At 35.7% G+C, this 15,073-nt stretch overlaps 1 long non-coding RNA gene across 1 annotated transcript; it reads right to left on the bottom strand.

The window, feature by feature from the left end:
* Positions 1–10,237: 10,237 nt before the first annotated feature.
* On the bottom strand, positions 10,238–12,205 carry LOC148876713 (uncharacterized). Its single transcript, XR_016104998.1, has 3 exons — positions 11,870–12,205; positions 11,619–11,773; positions 10,238–10,709 (listed from the first exon to the last, which is right to left on the bottom strand). It is a non-coding gene; the product is annotated as an uncharacterized LOC148876713 (long non-coding RNA).
* Positions 12,206–15,073: the final 2,868 nt, after the last annotated feature.

The raw sequence follows: 15,073 nt of genomic DNA, 5'->3' as shown, positions 1-15,073 counted from the left end.
TTTCAAACAATTAAATTCATTCAGAGGTTCTATCTCTTGGCCTTGCGTGAGACTGGTCAGAACATTTTACATCTTAGCACTCCATCCAGCTAGAGCTAGGTGCGTGTTCAACAGATAGATATTGACTGAAAATTCAGGCCCGCGATCTTTGAATCTCAACTTCTCATCCGATATATCCATGCCTAGAAGGAACAGATATATATTTATTTATTTATATTGTTGATTGGAAGCAGTGGCCGGCTGCTGATGGGATTGGCTGTCCAACAGGTGACGTTGCCCACCAACCAACTTATTGCTAATTCTAGAGGATCGGTGAGGTAGGTGGTCTATGCTTTCTCAGCCAGCCTTAAGGGCTTGTTTGGTCACGTGTCCCCTTCTCCACCTAACACACATATAATCAATCATAAGAGAGAGAGAGAGAGAGAGAGAGTAGTGAACAGTCACCATCAGGCGATGAGCTCTTGGTCCATTGCAATTTCGAGTCCGGATTTCCTACAAACTTCCCTCTGGTCCCCTCTCTACTAACCCATTGAAATTATTCCAGCTGTCTAGTGTAACGATTGACTAATGCCTTAATTAATCCCTCCATTAAATACTATTTAAAAAAAATATTGATTTTTAATTAAATATTTCTAAAAATAAAAATATAATAATTTTGCTTTACTAGGCTTAGAGAATTAATTTACATATAATTAAAATAGATATTTCTATTTTTATTTCTTTTCTATGCCTAGTAAAGCAAATTCATGCATGGAAAAAGAGTTACAGATAGGGGTGAGCAAAAAAAAAAAAAAACTGAAAAACCGAACTGATTGAACCAAAAAATCGGTTAATCGAACTGGTCTGTTTGGCATTTTTAAAAAATTGAAGGTATCGGTTAACTAATTTAAAAAACCGGTAGTTAACCGAACCGACTAGTATACATGTTTTTTTATATATTTATGTATATTATATATATTTTATACATTATAAATTAATAAATACGCATTATATATAAATATATATATATATATATATTTATAATATATTATATATTATTTAAAATATAAATGTGTATTATATATTTATATACCTTTTTATAATAAATATTATAAAGTAAAAAAACTGAAAAACCAATGAACCAAACCGTTGGTCAATCGATTGATTTTGGTTCGGTTCTAGTTACCGATTTTCTAAAAACCGATACTATTGGTTCGGTTGACAAAAAATGCTCACGGTTCAATTACCTGAACCGTGAGCACCCCTAGTTATAGACCACCCAAAATCATTATATTTTTATTTTTAAAAATATTTAATTAATGCATAAAAATAGACATTTCTTTAAAATAGTATCTAACGGAAGAAATAATTTAGGCATTAGTCAATCGTTAGACTACACAGGACTTAGTGACAGCTGGAATCATTTTAATGGGTTAGTAGAGAGGGGAGTAGAGGGAATTTAGTAGGAAATCCGAAATTATGTAGCTATAATCCGGAACTTCCACAATACGATTTTAGAGGAATTTACTCATTCGTTTAATAGGCACTAAAAAATGAAAAATATACACTAAAAAAAAGTAAAACCTCCCCTACTAGTTGACATGGAATTGTTCTAGTCATATATTTAATTAGAAGAACTGAATACTGAAGTACTTAAATCCTAAGCCATTTTCCACAAAAATTGTATTTGAAACAAACTCAAAATCTTAATTAGAAGATTTGAATGAGCATTCTGTATACCTGAGGTTGCTGCTTAGAGGGTAGGTAAGTATAAATATATTAAATTAGGGGAAAAAATGAGCATACAGTCATCTACTTCGATGGTGTATCTATCTATCTTTGACTCTAGAGCAACAACCGAGATAGAAAGTATAGGATTTTTAGGTTCACCTACTTCTGTTTTTATGGGTTAGGTTCATCTACTTCGATGGTCCATTCTGATAATTTACCATATTAAACAGTGGATGGAATGCATCATATAACCAACTCCATTTCTCATCTCATTGACGGGGATCTTTCGACCTTTTGGAGCCTAAAGGGCAGAGCAAAAGTCGCTATGGCCAATGAGCCGAGGGACCCGGTTTTAACCTTCAACGACTAGGGTGGTGACGTAGTGTGTTAGCTTTGGGTAATTAGTGGCTTAGTGCCAATGCCATCGTTGATTTGTTGAAATTTCAAAACAAACAACGGGGTCCATGTGACTGTCAGTAAGCAGACCAACGGAGATCATGTGGAAGGATACTCATTATTCATTTGGGTTTGGAAGTCAAGGCAGACACATACCAACCAAATCTCCCAATCAGAATTCAGAAACTGCACTATTGTGACGGTTCAGCCACCATCAGTGCCATCAGCACGCCATCCATGTGTTTTGGGTTGGGTCCTTGTACTTTTTTTGTAAGGGGGTATGTCAATGGCAATTATGTAAATAATAGTATGCATGTACAATATTTTGATATATTATTCTGTCACTCCCCCAAAAGCTTAACGTACTCTTTGAGGGAAGGTAGGTAGTCGAGTGAGCTCATAAGCGTGTAAAGGTTAAGCACGAGATCCCCTCGACAATGCTTTCTCAACCCCAATCGAGCACCACACGGGGCCCCGTCGACTAGCCCCGTGACAGTTGGTATCAAAGCCAGGTTGACACTATCGGTTGTCAAGCCCAACGAGTCCCTGTCGTGCCCCGCAACAACACCAGCCCGATGAAGAATCGTGACACGCAAGAGGAGATCCAAGAAGGGATCTCACGGGTTTATTATGAGGACGAGCCTAGAGATAGCTCTCCCAAAGACAAAGGCGTCATCTCAAAGCATAGCAAGCGCGACAAGTCAGTTGACAAGCTTGCGACCATGGACAAGCACATCATGCGCTGTGAAGCAGTGGTTGGAGAAACTCGTGACCGCGTGGACGAGCTTCAACTCAACCTTGAGACTGTAGCTTCGGTCGTGGAAAGATTGGAGGACCAGTTCGGTGATAGCTCCAACAAGCCAGACAACCCCTAGAAGACCTGGTGAAGTGCCTATAGATCCAGCTCGAAGTGACCCTTCTGAAGAGGCTGATGGCCAATACAACCAGCACACCTGTTGCTCCAGCCCCTCCAAAGATCAAAGTCCGCGAGCCTACCTCATATGTAGGGACCCGCGATGCCCGAGAGCTTGACAACTTCTTGTGGCAAATGGAACAATATTTCACCGCCGCCGAACATGTTGACCACCTCCGTACTGTTTTTCAGGTCTTGCAGGACAACAATCTATTTGTTAAGAAGGAGAAATGTTCTTTTGCCACAGAAGAGGTGGCCTTCCTCGGACATATAATTTGAGCAGGCACAATCAGCATGGATCCAGCCAAAGTCAAGGCCATTCAAGATTGGGCACCGCCCACCAGGGTTACCGAACTTTGCTCCTTCCTTGGCCTCGTGAACTACTATCAAAGATTCATCTCTGGATTCTCAGCATGAGCCACTGCCCTCACCAACTTACTGAAGAAGACTAGTATGTGGACCTGGAGTGAACGTTGCCAAACAACTTTTGATGACTTGAAGAGAGCTGTCTCAGCAGAACCTGTCATCGACTTGCCTGATCCAAGCAAGTCATATGAGCTACACACAGATGCTTCTGATTTTGCCATTGGTGGGGTCTTAATGCAAGAAGGACATCCCATCGCCTTTGAAAGCCGCAAATTGAATGATACAGAGAGGAGGTACACTGTGCAAGAGAAGGAGATGACAACCATCGTCCACTACCTCTGCACATGGCGACACTACCTGCTTGGCTCCAAGTTCGTGGTCAAGACTGACAACATAGCTACTAGTTATTTTCAGTCACAGAAGAAGCTGAACCCTAAGCAAGTTCGATGGCAAGATTTCTTAGCGGAGTTTGATATGACTCTAGAGTACAAGCTAGGGCCGATGAACAGGGTTGCTGATGCATTTAGCAGGAAGGCCGAGCTTGCAGCACTATCCACAGGTGAAGGTCCCTCGCAAAGCCAGATCAGACTGGACATCATTAAGAGCATCAAGAAAGGACTCCAGAAGGACCCCATCGCTCAGAGCCTATTGACAGCGGCTCGTGAAGGGAAGACTAGGCGGTTTTGGGTTGAAGAAGGCCTTCTTTTGACAAAGGGAAGACGGATATTTGTACCGAGAGTTGAAGACTTGAGGAAGACTCTTCTACGTGAATGTCATGACAGCTTATGGGCAGGACACCCTGGGTGGCAGCGTACCTTGGCACTTCTACAACATGCCTACTATTGGCCTCATATGGAGCAAGATGTTCGAGAATACACAAGAACATGCCTGATTTGCCAACAAGACAAGCCTGTGCGTGCCAAGCCTCTTGGACTCCTGCAACCTCTTCCAACTCCCTCACAACCTTGGGAGAGTGTTTCCATGGACTTCATCAGCGGTCTTCCTAAAGTGGGAGACTATGCATCCGTCATTGTTGTCGTTGATAGATTTTCCAAGTATGCCACTTTCACCCTAGCACCAAGGCACCTTTCAGCTGAAGACACGGCCTACCTTTTCTTCAAGCACGTGGTGAAATATTGGGGAGTCCCACAGAACATTGTTAGTCATCGAGATCCCTGATTCACTAGTGCTTTTTGGACAGAACTATTCAAGCTTCTTGGTTCGAACTTGAACTTCTCCAGCAGCAGCCACCCAGAGTCAGATGGGCAGACAGAGAGAATGAACTCCCTCCTTGAAGAGTACCTCCGCCATTTTGTATCAGCTACACAGAAGAATTGGGTTCGATTGCTGGACATTGCACAATTCTCCGTCTACTCACAAAAGATCTCCTCTACCAATCAAAGTCCTTTTGAAGTCATCACCGGCCAGCTACCAAGATGTCCGCACAGCATCGCCAAGACCATCAAGGAAGAAGCCCTCGAGCCTTCACTTTCACCAGGGAATGGAAAGAATGCCTTGACATCACTCGAGCCTCCCTAGAGAAAGCCTCTAGAAGAATGAAGAAATGGGCCGATTTGGGTAGACGACCCGAGAACTTCCAAATAGCTGACCTGGCCTTAGTAAAACTCCATACCCATTGCCTTAGGTTCTTTCGAAGAGTACACCCCGGGCTTGTGAGAAAATATGAGGGACCCTGCAAAATAATAGCCAAAGTAGGAGCTTCAGCCTATAGGCTCAAATTACCCCCTGGCTAAAAGTACACCATGTCTTTCATGTAAGCCAACTTAAACCCTACCATGCCGACAGCCAAGATACCTCCCGAAACCAAAGTCAACGCCCACACCCATCCTACCAACCACCCAAGAACCGATCCCTCGACTCCATCCTCGACCATAGGTTGTCCCAATCCTCCCAAACATCAGAATGGGAGTACCTGGTGAAGTGGAAGGGACCTACAGAAGAAGACACCTGGGAGCTAGCAGAAGACCTCCTTCCGTTTGTAGAGAAGTTGGACGAGTACCTGAGGAAGAATCTTCGAGGACGAAGATTGAATTGAGTGGGGGAGACTGTGATGGTTCAGCCACAATCAGCACGCCATCCAAGTGTTTTGGGTTGGGTCCTTGTACTCTTTTTGTAAGGGGGGTATGCCAATGGCAATTATGTAAATAGTAGTATGCATGTACAGTATTTTGATGTATTATTCTGTCACTCCCCCAAAAGCTTAACGTACTCTTTGAGGGGAGGTAGGTAGTCGAGTGAGCTCATAAGCGTGTAAAGGTTAAGCACGAGATCCCCTCGACACTACTTTCTCGACCCCAATCGAGCGCCACACGGGGCCCTGTTGACTAGCCCCGTGACACTATGGTACCTACTACTACTCTGGCGTTGTGGGTTTAACTTGTCAAGCTCAAGCAAAGCAAAAGCAATTGGTCCTCACACTCCACGTCTCCCAACTAAACTAAAATGTCGAGACAAATACGGCAACTGTGCATCAGCTACCGGAGTTCATTCTCGTTGTAATGCAGCTTGCACCACGTGTGCATCCAGTCAAGGATGTGTCAAATGGTTCGGTTCACCATGTGTGCATCCATTTCCAACCCAGCCCCAACCTTTTAGGATTGAACCTGATCCCATTTCATCCAATCGATCAAATGGATCGGTTCCCCATTTTTAATTTTTTTTTAATTTTTTGTTTTTTTATTCTATGTTAGTTTTAAAACAATTAACAAGATGCACTTTCCCAATAACCTAAGGCTATGTTAAGTTTGAAAGAAAATGTAAGGAAAGGATGACGAAGATTTTTCATGCCTTTTCCTTCCTTTCCATCAAATCAAACGTAGCCTAAATAATCTCTTCTCCTAAAATTTATCCTAAACTACCCCTCCACTTTCTCTATAATTATCTCTAGTTCCTGTTTATCTTCTAAAGTATCTCTAATTCCTATTTATCTCCACAATCATCTCTAATTTAGTAGAGAGTTTCTCTCATAAATTATCTCTAATTCCTATTTATCCTCTCCCCTACTTTTTATCTGTATCTATATAAAGAAAGTTTGGATTAAAAATATTTAAGAATTATTTAAATATTCTAACAAAATTATAAAATAACTTTAAAATATTTATTAAAAATATAAAAAATAATTTTATATTTTTACAAAAATATATCACGAAATTATGTACTAGCGATTTAAATTATGCTTTTTTGGATTATCAATTCAAATGATTTTCAAATATTCAATAATATGTAATAGCTTTAAATAAATAAAATTCAAATAACAAAAAAAATTAAATATTTTATAGATTATTTAAATATTTAAATAACTAAATATTTATAATAATTATATTTTAAGTAGATAAATTAATGAAATTATCTAATAAATGATTTTATATTTTTACAAAATATATCACGAGATTATGTACTAAAAATTTAAATTATGTTTTCCTGAATCATAAATTTAAATGTTTTTCAAACATTTAATAATATGTAATAGCTTTAAATAAATAAAATTCAAGTAACAAAAAATTTAAATATTTTATAGATTATCTAAATAACTAGATATTTATCATAACTAGATTTTAAATAGTTAAACTAACGAAATTATGTAATAAATTTTAAAAATTTCTTTAAAGCAGAAAAATAATTATAACATAATATTGAAAATAATAATAATTTAATATATTAAAAAATTATTAATGAAATTATTGATAATAGTATAAATTATGATATTATGGATAATTAAATTCCATAAACATCTAATATTTTAAAATTTAAATATTTTACATATTACTTAAGTATTTAAATAACTCGGTATTTTAAATAACAAATATTTAAATAGTTAAAATAAAGAAATTATGTAATAAATTAAAAAAATCTAAAAAGAAGAAAAATAGTTATAACATAATATTGAAAATAATAATAATTTAATATTTTTACATAATATTTTAATAACTAATTTCACTTATATCAAGTACTAATTCGAGAAAATAACTTTCAGAAAATTTAATATTTATTAATAATAATTTTAAACTCTTAATCTGTATTTATTATATAATTATATATACTAAAATTAATATTTATTGTGTTTGTGAAAAATGTATTTTTGATGATTATGTATAAATTTATTTTGTTTTGTTATTTAATAGAAAACTTTCAATAGTTATTTGAGATTAAACTACTATTAGTGAAATTTTTAAAATTAATTTATTGTACTTATTGTATTTTTGTTATAATTTATTGATTAATATTTATTAGAAATTAAACTATTATTTGAGATTATACTATTGGCCAAGTTAATATAACTTTATTACTTATTGTATTTTTGTAATTATTGTATTTTTTCATTATCAATATATTTTGAATAATTGTGTATTTTTGCTATAAATTATCAATAATTATTAGAGATTAAACTATTGTTGTTTATCAGAGATGAGACTATTAATTTAGCTGAAATTATGAGTGTTCATGAGTTGGTTTGATTCAGTCATAGGCTATTTGGCCAACCAAATTGACATGGTCTATTTGGGGAGTTGGTAAGCTAAAACCGACTAACCTTTTATGAAAATCGACCCACTCAAGTTGTATCGGTTTGGGTTGATTTTTTGGTTTGGTTAGTCGGTTCAAAAGATTTAAACTTAAAAATTAAATTAAATTTAAAAATTATAGTGTAATTATTAAAAAATAAACTTAAAAATTAGATTTATGATATAAAACATTTTAGATTAAGAAATATGGGAAATTTCTCACTTTTCCATATTAAAAAAAATATTATATAACCATGGTTAGGTTGTTCGATTTTGGTTGGTTTACAAATGGCCAAAGTGAAATTTTTGAACCAAAGTTGACCTAAAATACTTTAAAACCAACAAACTTGGGTCAAGTTGATTGGGTTGGTCAGTTTCATCAGTTTGATGAATAAACTTAACTGAAATGAATTATTGTTATTTTAGTATTATAAAAAATTATTAAAAGTAGTATATAAAATATGAATAATTATTAATTATTTAAAAAGTTGAAAATATAAAGCAATTGTATACTTTCATGTAATTCTATTAGGGTCATTTACTAGAACACATATTATAGTTTTACATATTTACTTAAACCTACCTTATAGTTTTCATGTCATTAAAACATCCCATATATTTTACGACCTATTTACTTTTGTTTTGACAAGTTACAACCTATTTACTTAATCAACATTTCATTAACGAGTGTTTGTTTTGCCATTAGGCCTATGATTTTTTATTCAAAAAATACTCTTAACACTTTTTCTTTTGTATAGAAAACAAAATTAACCAAATATAGCCAATAGAGTGGTTGTTGGTGTCTTATAAAGGGCAAAAATGGAATTTTTATTTTTAATTTTTATTAAATTTATTTAAATGAACATTAGGGTCAATATTACCATTTTCCACTGTCATCTAATGGAAGATTGATTAAATCCATTGCAAATTATAAGTGGTGTTTTAGTAAAATTTTAACTATAGGGTAGATTTTAGTAAATCCATGAAACTATAAGGGGTATTTTAGTAAATGACCATTTTTGTTATTTAGCTTTCGCTTAGTAAATCCCGTGCATTGCACGGGTCCCCACTAGTTTTCATAATATATTAAAACTTTAAAATTGATTGAAATTTGCTTTATGTTTCTAAGTATCACTTAACCCATTGATAAAAGAAAACAAGCCAAAATAAACATGAAACTTTAGTGATTTTTTTTTAATTTTTAGAGGAGGAAAGTTTGTTAAATGGAATTTTGGTTTTCATTCATCAAGATATTCCTTTTTCAGATTTATGTGAGGTGTACGAAAAATCTATTTTCCCTTGGTATATGATTAAAATGGTAATTTTCTTATTTACCTAAAAAATAAAAAAAAAAACATAGATAAATATATTTATCTGGGTATGTGCATTTACCTAGATATATAACTTTTCAAAAAACAAACAGGGCCTTAATACTATGGAGTTAGAAGTCATAGCAAATTACAAAATACCAAATGGGGTGGGTCAGCCAAACCGGAACAGGACTCAACCCAGCTCAGGTAGTGAATTGAAACCTAACACGGGTTGGGTCAAGACATAATGAAAAATAAAGATTAAACTAAATATGTGTTTGGAACTGTTTATGTTTATCCAGTGGGCGTTTATCAGAAAAACGTTTATCTGATAAACGTTCACTTTAAACGTTTTCCACTTTGTTGTTTGGTTAAGTTTAAATTGGGCGTTTCAAGAAATGCCCCTTTACACTTCAACAACAATAAACATTTTTCCATTTCATGCTGTTTGGTGGGGTGTTTCAAGAAACAACCATATAGATGTTTCAGTGTGACACTTTCATTGTGGTGTATAGGATACATTAGTCAATCCAGCAGTCCAAATTACATATGCTTCAATTTGAAGACCGATTTTCAGATCCAACGGTTAATATATGATATAATCGACATCCAACAGTGGATATATGACACTTTCAATTTGACTCTCTCTCTCTATGTATCTATGTATATATATATATATATATATATATATATATATATATATATATATATATATATATATATATATATATATATTCTTTGTTACTTATAAGGGAATGATGGATATTAATGTTATTCAATTGATCAAATATCTATTTATTTCCAACATTTTATCAAACCACTTATTTTTTTTTCTTTTGAATAACAAAGATACCATTTGCAAGGTAGATCAATTTGGGCTTTGGTTGGGCTTGGCTTAAGCCAGCCAAAGCCCAAATTCAAGTAAATTTCACGTCTCAATTTACTCTTCTCTCCCTCCCTCCCCCCTCTCTCTCAATTGCATCCAATAAAATTAATAAAAATAAAAGGACAAAACCCTAATGTAATCCGTACTAACAAGTCTACAATGATAATTAATAGGTCAGACAAGTTTTTTCTATATAATCCTACGTCATCGTGGAACCTATTCAGTTTTCCGTACATAGTTAAATTTTAAAAAAGTCTACGCTACTAGACAGGTTCCAGATTTTTATCATATTAATTTCATAAGATGGAACCAAGCATACCCATGCCCAAAATATAAAACACAGAATATTGCAACCACAACAAGCTAACAAAGCAATGTTACTATTATTTGGATGTGGTTGCACAACTGTCGAACAACGGTGTTGTTTTGGGGCATTCCTACCGGGTGTTGGGTATCCCCCATTGCATTGGTCCACCCATATGAAAGAGCCTCTGTGATCGCCTCTCAATGGTATCGTCCATAGTTTTATCGGTCCTAGCCATATGCACTGTCATTTCTCCCTCTCCACATGAGCACATTGGCAAAGAAACTCCTTCCGTCATTAGTATCTGCATATTGTTTTATATGACAATTGTCAAAACAAGTATCATGAATATTCTAATCGTAACATAAAAATGAAATTAACAATAGCAATGTGCACATGTTCTGCAATGTAAGCTAATGGCAAACATGATAATACATGTACGAAATATAAACAAATTAAACACAATCTACACTAGACGGCAAACATGCTATTGTTTGGTATGATAATATGCCTTACTAAATCTTTATATATTTCAACATATATATTTTTTTCTTCTTAAAAATATGCCTTACTAGTACCTGGATCCCAAGACTGTGTTTGGTATGATAATACATTGATAGGAAATAAGAGAGAGAAAATAAGTTGAGGGAGAGTTCTTAGGAAGTTTCACAGCTCTGGTATGCGCATAATGACTTCATTTTTATTTTTATTTTTCTTCAGATGATCATTTCAAAACTACTACTACTAAATCTTTGTGTTATAGTACAAATAAACCTCTCTAACAACTAGGAAGTAGGAACTATCACACATCTATCTCTCTCCCATTCGTATAAGAATTTCTCAAGTGCTACTATTATCATTGGTGTTCATTAAGGAACCATGGGATGCTCTATGCTATTATGGGTCCATTGGCTAGTTGAATTAATTATATAGTGAAATAGTACTGGCGTAAACTCTGGGAGAAGCATTTTGATGGTCTTTTTTTCTGAAAATAAAAACAGGTGACCGGAACAGAGGATGGTATAAAGGAGCCACAAGCGACATTCTCCGCCTGCTTTGGAGCAGCATTCATCATGCTGCATCCTACCAAATATGCAGCAATGCTGGCCGAGAAAATGGAGAAGCAGAAGCACGGTGCCACTGGATGGTTCGTCAACACTGGCTGGTCAGGTGGAAGGTATATACAAATTACAGGAATTCAATTAGGAAATACCTTATCCCTCTTCCCTCAAGTCTCAACATATAATAATATATTTTGGGTCTTGAACAGGAATTTGTAGAAAGAACACTCAGAGAACATTCTGGCGGCGAGAAACACTCTCTCCCTCTCTCTCTTAAACCTTCAGATGCGGCAACACTCTCTAAAACCTTCAAAGAAAACAGAGATATTGCTGAATGTTAGGAGAAAAGAGAAAACAAAGAGAAGTCAGAGAGAAAATAGGGAGAAAGCGAAGACTTTCTTACCAGCGGCAGCTGCTCCTCCCTCCGGCCAAGAAACCTCTCTCCGATCGTCGCTGGACTGGTAGATCCGGGTGTTCTCCTCTGAGGCGGCGAAAGAGTGAGGAAGAAGATCTATCTTAGGTGCTTTAGGTTATCGAGTGAGGAAGAAGATCCACCTTTAGAATGGTAGATCCGGGTTGCACCGGATCAACACCACTAGACGACACATCAGCACCCACATCGGATCCACTTCAGCTCATCGTTTCATGAAACGTCCAGCCGTTGGGGGAAGGGAGAAATGCAAACCAATGCAAATAAACGGATAAACGTTTATCAGCGTTTTTTTAATAAACGCGCAAACCAAACAGTATTTTTTTGAGCTAAAAAACATTTATCTTCCCAGATGCTGATATGACGCTGATGTGGTACCGGTTTTTCAATAAATGTAAACAGTTCCAAACATGCCCTAATTCTTCAACAGCCTGAACTATTTTTCAGCTTTTTGCATGTGGTATACTCTTGGCATTATGGCTATACTCTAATTTTCCAACACCTGTCTTTTCCGCTTTTTTCTCTCTTGTCTACCCCAGAACTCATTATTTTATGAAATATATAAATTTTTAAATTTTTAATAATTTTTATCATATATTATGTTTGTAATACTAAATTTGATAGATAATAAATAAGATAATATTAGTTAAAAATGTTTGACTTATTAGCATATAAATAATTTAGTATTTTTTTATTATTTTTATTATTATATTATCAAAATTTAAATTTTAAGTGATTATTTAAATAAGGAAAATTTTCAATTTAGTACCCTAAACTTTTGGGGTAGTGTCAAGTTAATACCCAAACTTCCAAACTTGTCATTGCAGTACCTAAACTTTCAAAAAGTGTCAAGTTGATCCCTACCGTTAATTGAAGGTTAGTTATCTATTGAAAATGACAAAACTATCATTCAAAAGAAGACAGTGTTCATTGTCTTTTACCTTGAGATTGAACCGGTTATCTTCAAAGAAAAAGAGAGAAAAAAACATGAAATACGATAGAGGGAAGCAATAACTGAAAGTAAAGAAATTACTAGACAAGAATGTGTTTCAAATCAAAAGGTCAAAGACAATGACTTCATTAGTCTAGAATCTCAAATACCTCAACCAGTTCAGCCTCAAGGTAGAAGACAATGAACAATATCTTTTTTTGAATGGTAGTTTTGACATTTTTAATAGATAACTGATGGTCAATTAATGACAGGGACCAATTTGACACTTTGAAAGTTTAAGTACTACAGTGACACATTTGAAAGTTTAGGTATTAACTTGACACTACCCACAAAGTTGAGGGTACTAAAGTGGAATTTTTCCCTTTAAATAAACAACTATAGTTTTTAGTATAATTGGGTCTATAATTTTGTCCCATTTAACATGGTGTTTGGAAGTGTGGGTGCTTTTTGGGACCGATTTTCAAGAAAAAGTGCCCATTCTTCCAAGACCCATTTTTCACAAAAAAAAAAAAAAACACTTCTATCACATAAGCAGTGAGCAATACTATGCTGTTTGGTAAGGTGATTTTCATCACTGTTTTTCATGTATGTGCTGACAAGTAAGCACCACATAGGATACACATCAATCAATCATTGGGAGAAACGGTTCACAAATGCATGAAATGCCAAATTAAGCATGCCCGATTTTTTAATAATCGGATGAACCAAACAATAAGATACATGGGCATTTGTTGAAATGCCTATATTGATCCGACGTGACACCATTTTTTTGAAAAACGGCTATAATTCTAAACATCCCCGTAATCTGTTTGGGACTAGTTGTACCTAGACCCAACCATTGACAACCCTAAAATAGACTAGGGCTTCCCCACTATAGTTATTTCCTAAATAATATAATTATAGTTCTTTTATTTAACAAAAAAAATCTAATTTGTTATTACATCTTCGAATGGTAATTTTCTATTTTGCCCCTGCGAAGTAGGGATTCCCCGCTAGTGTATTTATCTACTAAAGTGGAATGGTTTATGATTGATGTCTCTCTCTGGGCAAAATGGTATCCCATTGTTACGAGTTCGCATTCTGTGCACTGGTGGGTACACTGGACGCGTGAACCCACCAATCAGAAACACCCACGTCAGCGTCACTAACTTAACAGTGCTTTACCCGTTAGTTCAAAGAGTTTGGTTGAACCGGATACAAAACAAAAACAAAAACAAAAAAGAAAAGCTTAAAATGCAACTTACATGTCATTTTCAATCTCCTTCAAATTTTCGAATCTCCCTCCCATACTCTCCTCCGCCAAGCCTAGTCCAGAAGCATCCACTAGCGACCGACGATCTCACTAAACGTGGAAGCCACCGCCGGCGGCACAAAATCAACTTAGTGCGTTCTTCTTCTTCTTCTTCTGTTCGTATCCTCATATTTTTGTTGTTCTAATCAACAGATCCTCATATTTTTGTTGTTCTTATCAATAGATCCACACCATCATTGATCAAACTGGACCTAGATACTTGCAATTTATAAGGGCTTTCTGTACTGGATTTTCCAAGGTCACACTGAACCAGGAACTGGAAAGTGAAAATTCCCTTGGGCCGATCATTTGATCAATCAAGACTCTAGTGGAGCCCAAGCTCATTAACTCGGGTCATGTAATTAGTTTGCTCCAATTATAGAACTCAGGTAGAAAAGCCATACTTACTCTGAAGTGGATGGTTGAAGGTTGAAGAGTCCATAGTCCATACTCTGTTAATTTCCATTATTGCTTAAATTCATTAAAACTTGAACCATAATCTACAAACTACAAGTGAAAGTTCATTACAGAAAGCCCTTTTATTAAACATGTAGCACCAATAAGTCAGCCTGCCAGGATCAACGCACAAAAAACAACACAAACTTGGGTCCCTGAGGATCAATTGCGCTCCTCCACCCTGTTCCTTGTCGGTGATAGATGACAAATATGCGCTAGTGGAGTTGCGAGCCGAACAATTGGCACGGATCTCTCCTTGGGTCCCTGTCAACACACTCAGTACAAACTTCTCGAAGAACGGGGTCTGGTTTAGTGCAAAGCTAGTAACGATGGGTCAAGTCCTTGAGTCGGTGTACAAATCCTGATCGTAGGTGAACAACCCTTACTAGTTCATGAGATCTATGTAGTACTTGTTGTCAAACACATTCGGAATTTGAATGTCCAAATCGGTCGTGGCTGTGGGACAAGTGAGCTTGAA

Source organism: Nelumbo lutea, chromosome 1 (genome assembly GCF_056320005.1).
Source record: "Nelumbo lutea isolate HS-2025 chromosome 1, American lotus-T2T, whole genome shotgun sequence".
NCBI lineage: Eukaryota > Viridiplantae > Streptophyta > Magnoliopsida > Proteales > Nelumbonaceae > Nelumbo > Nelumbo lutea.
This window is presented reverse-complemented; position numbering and strand designations above follow the sequence as displayed.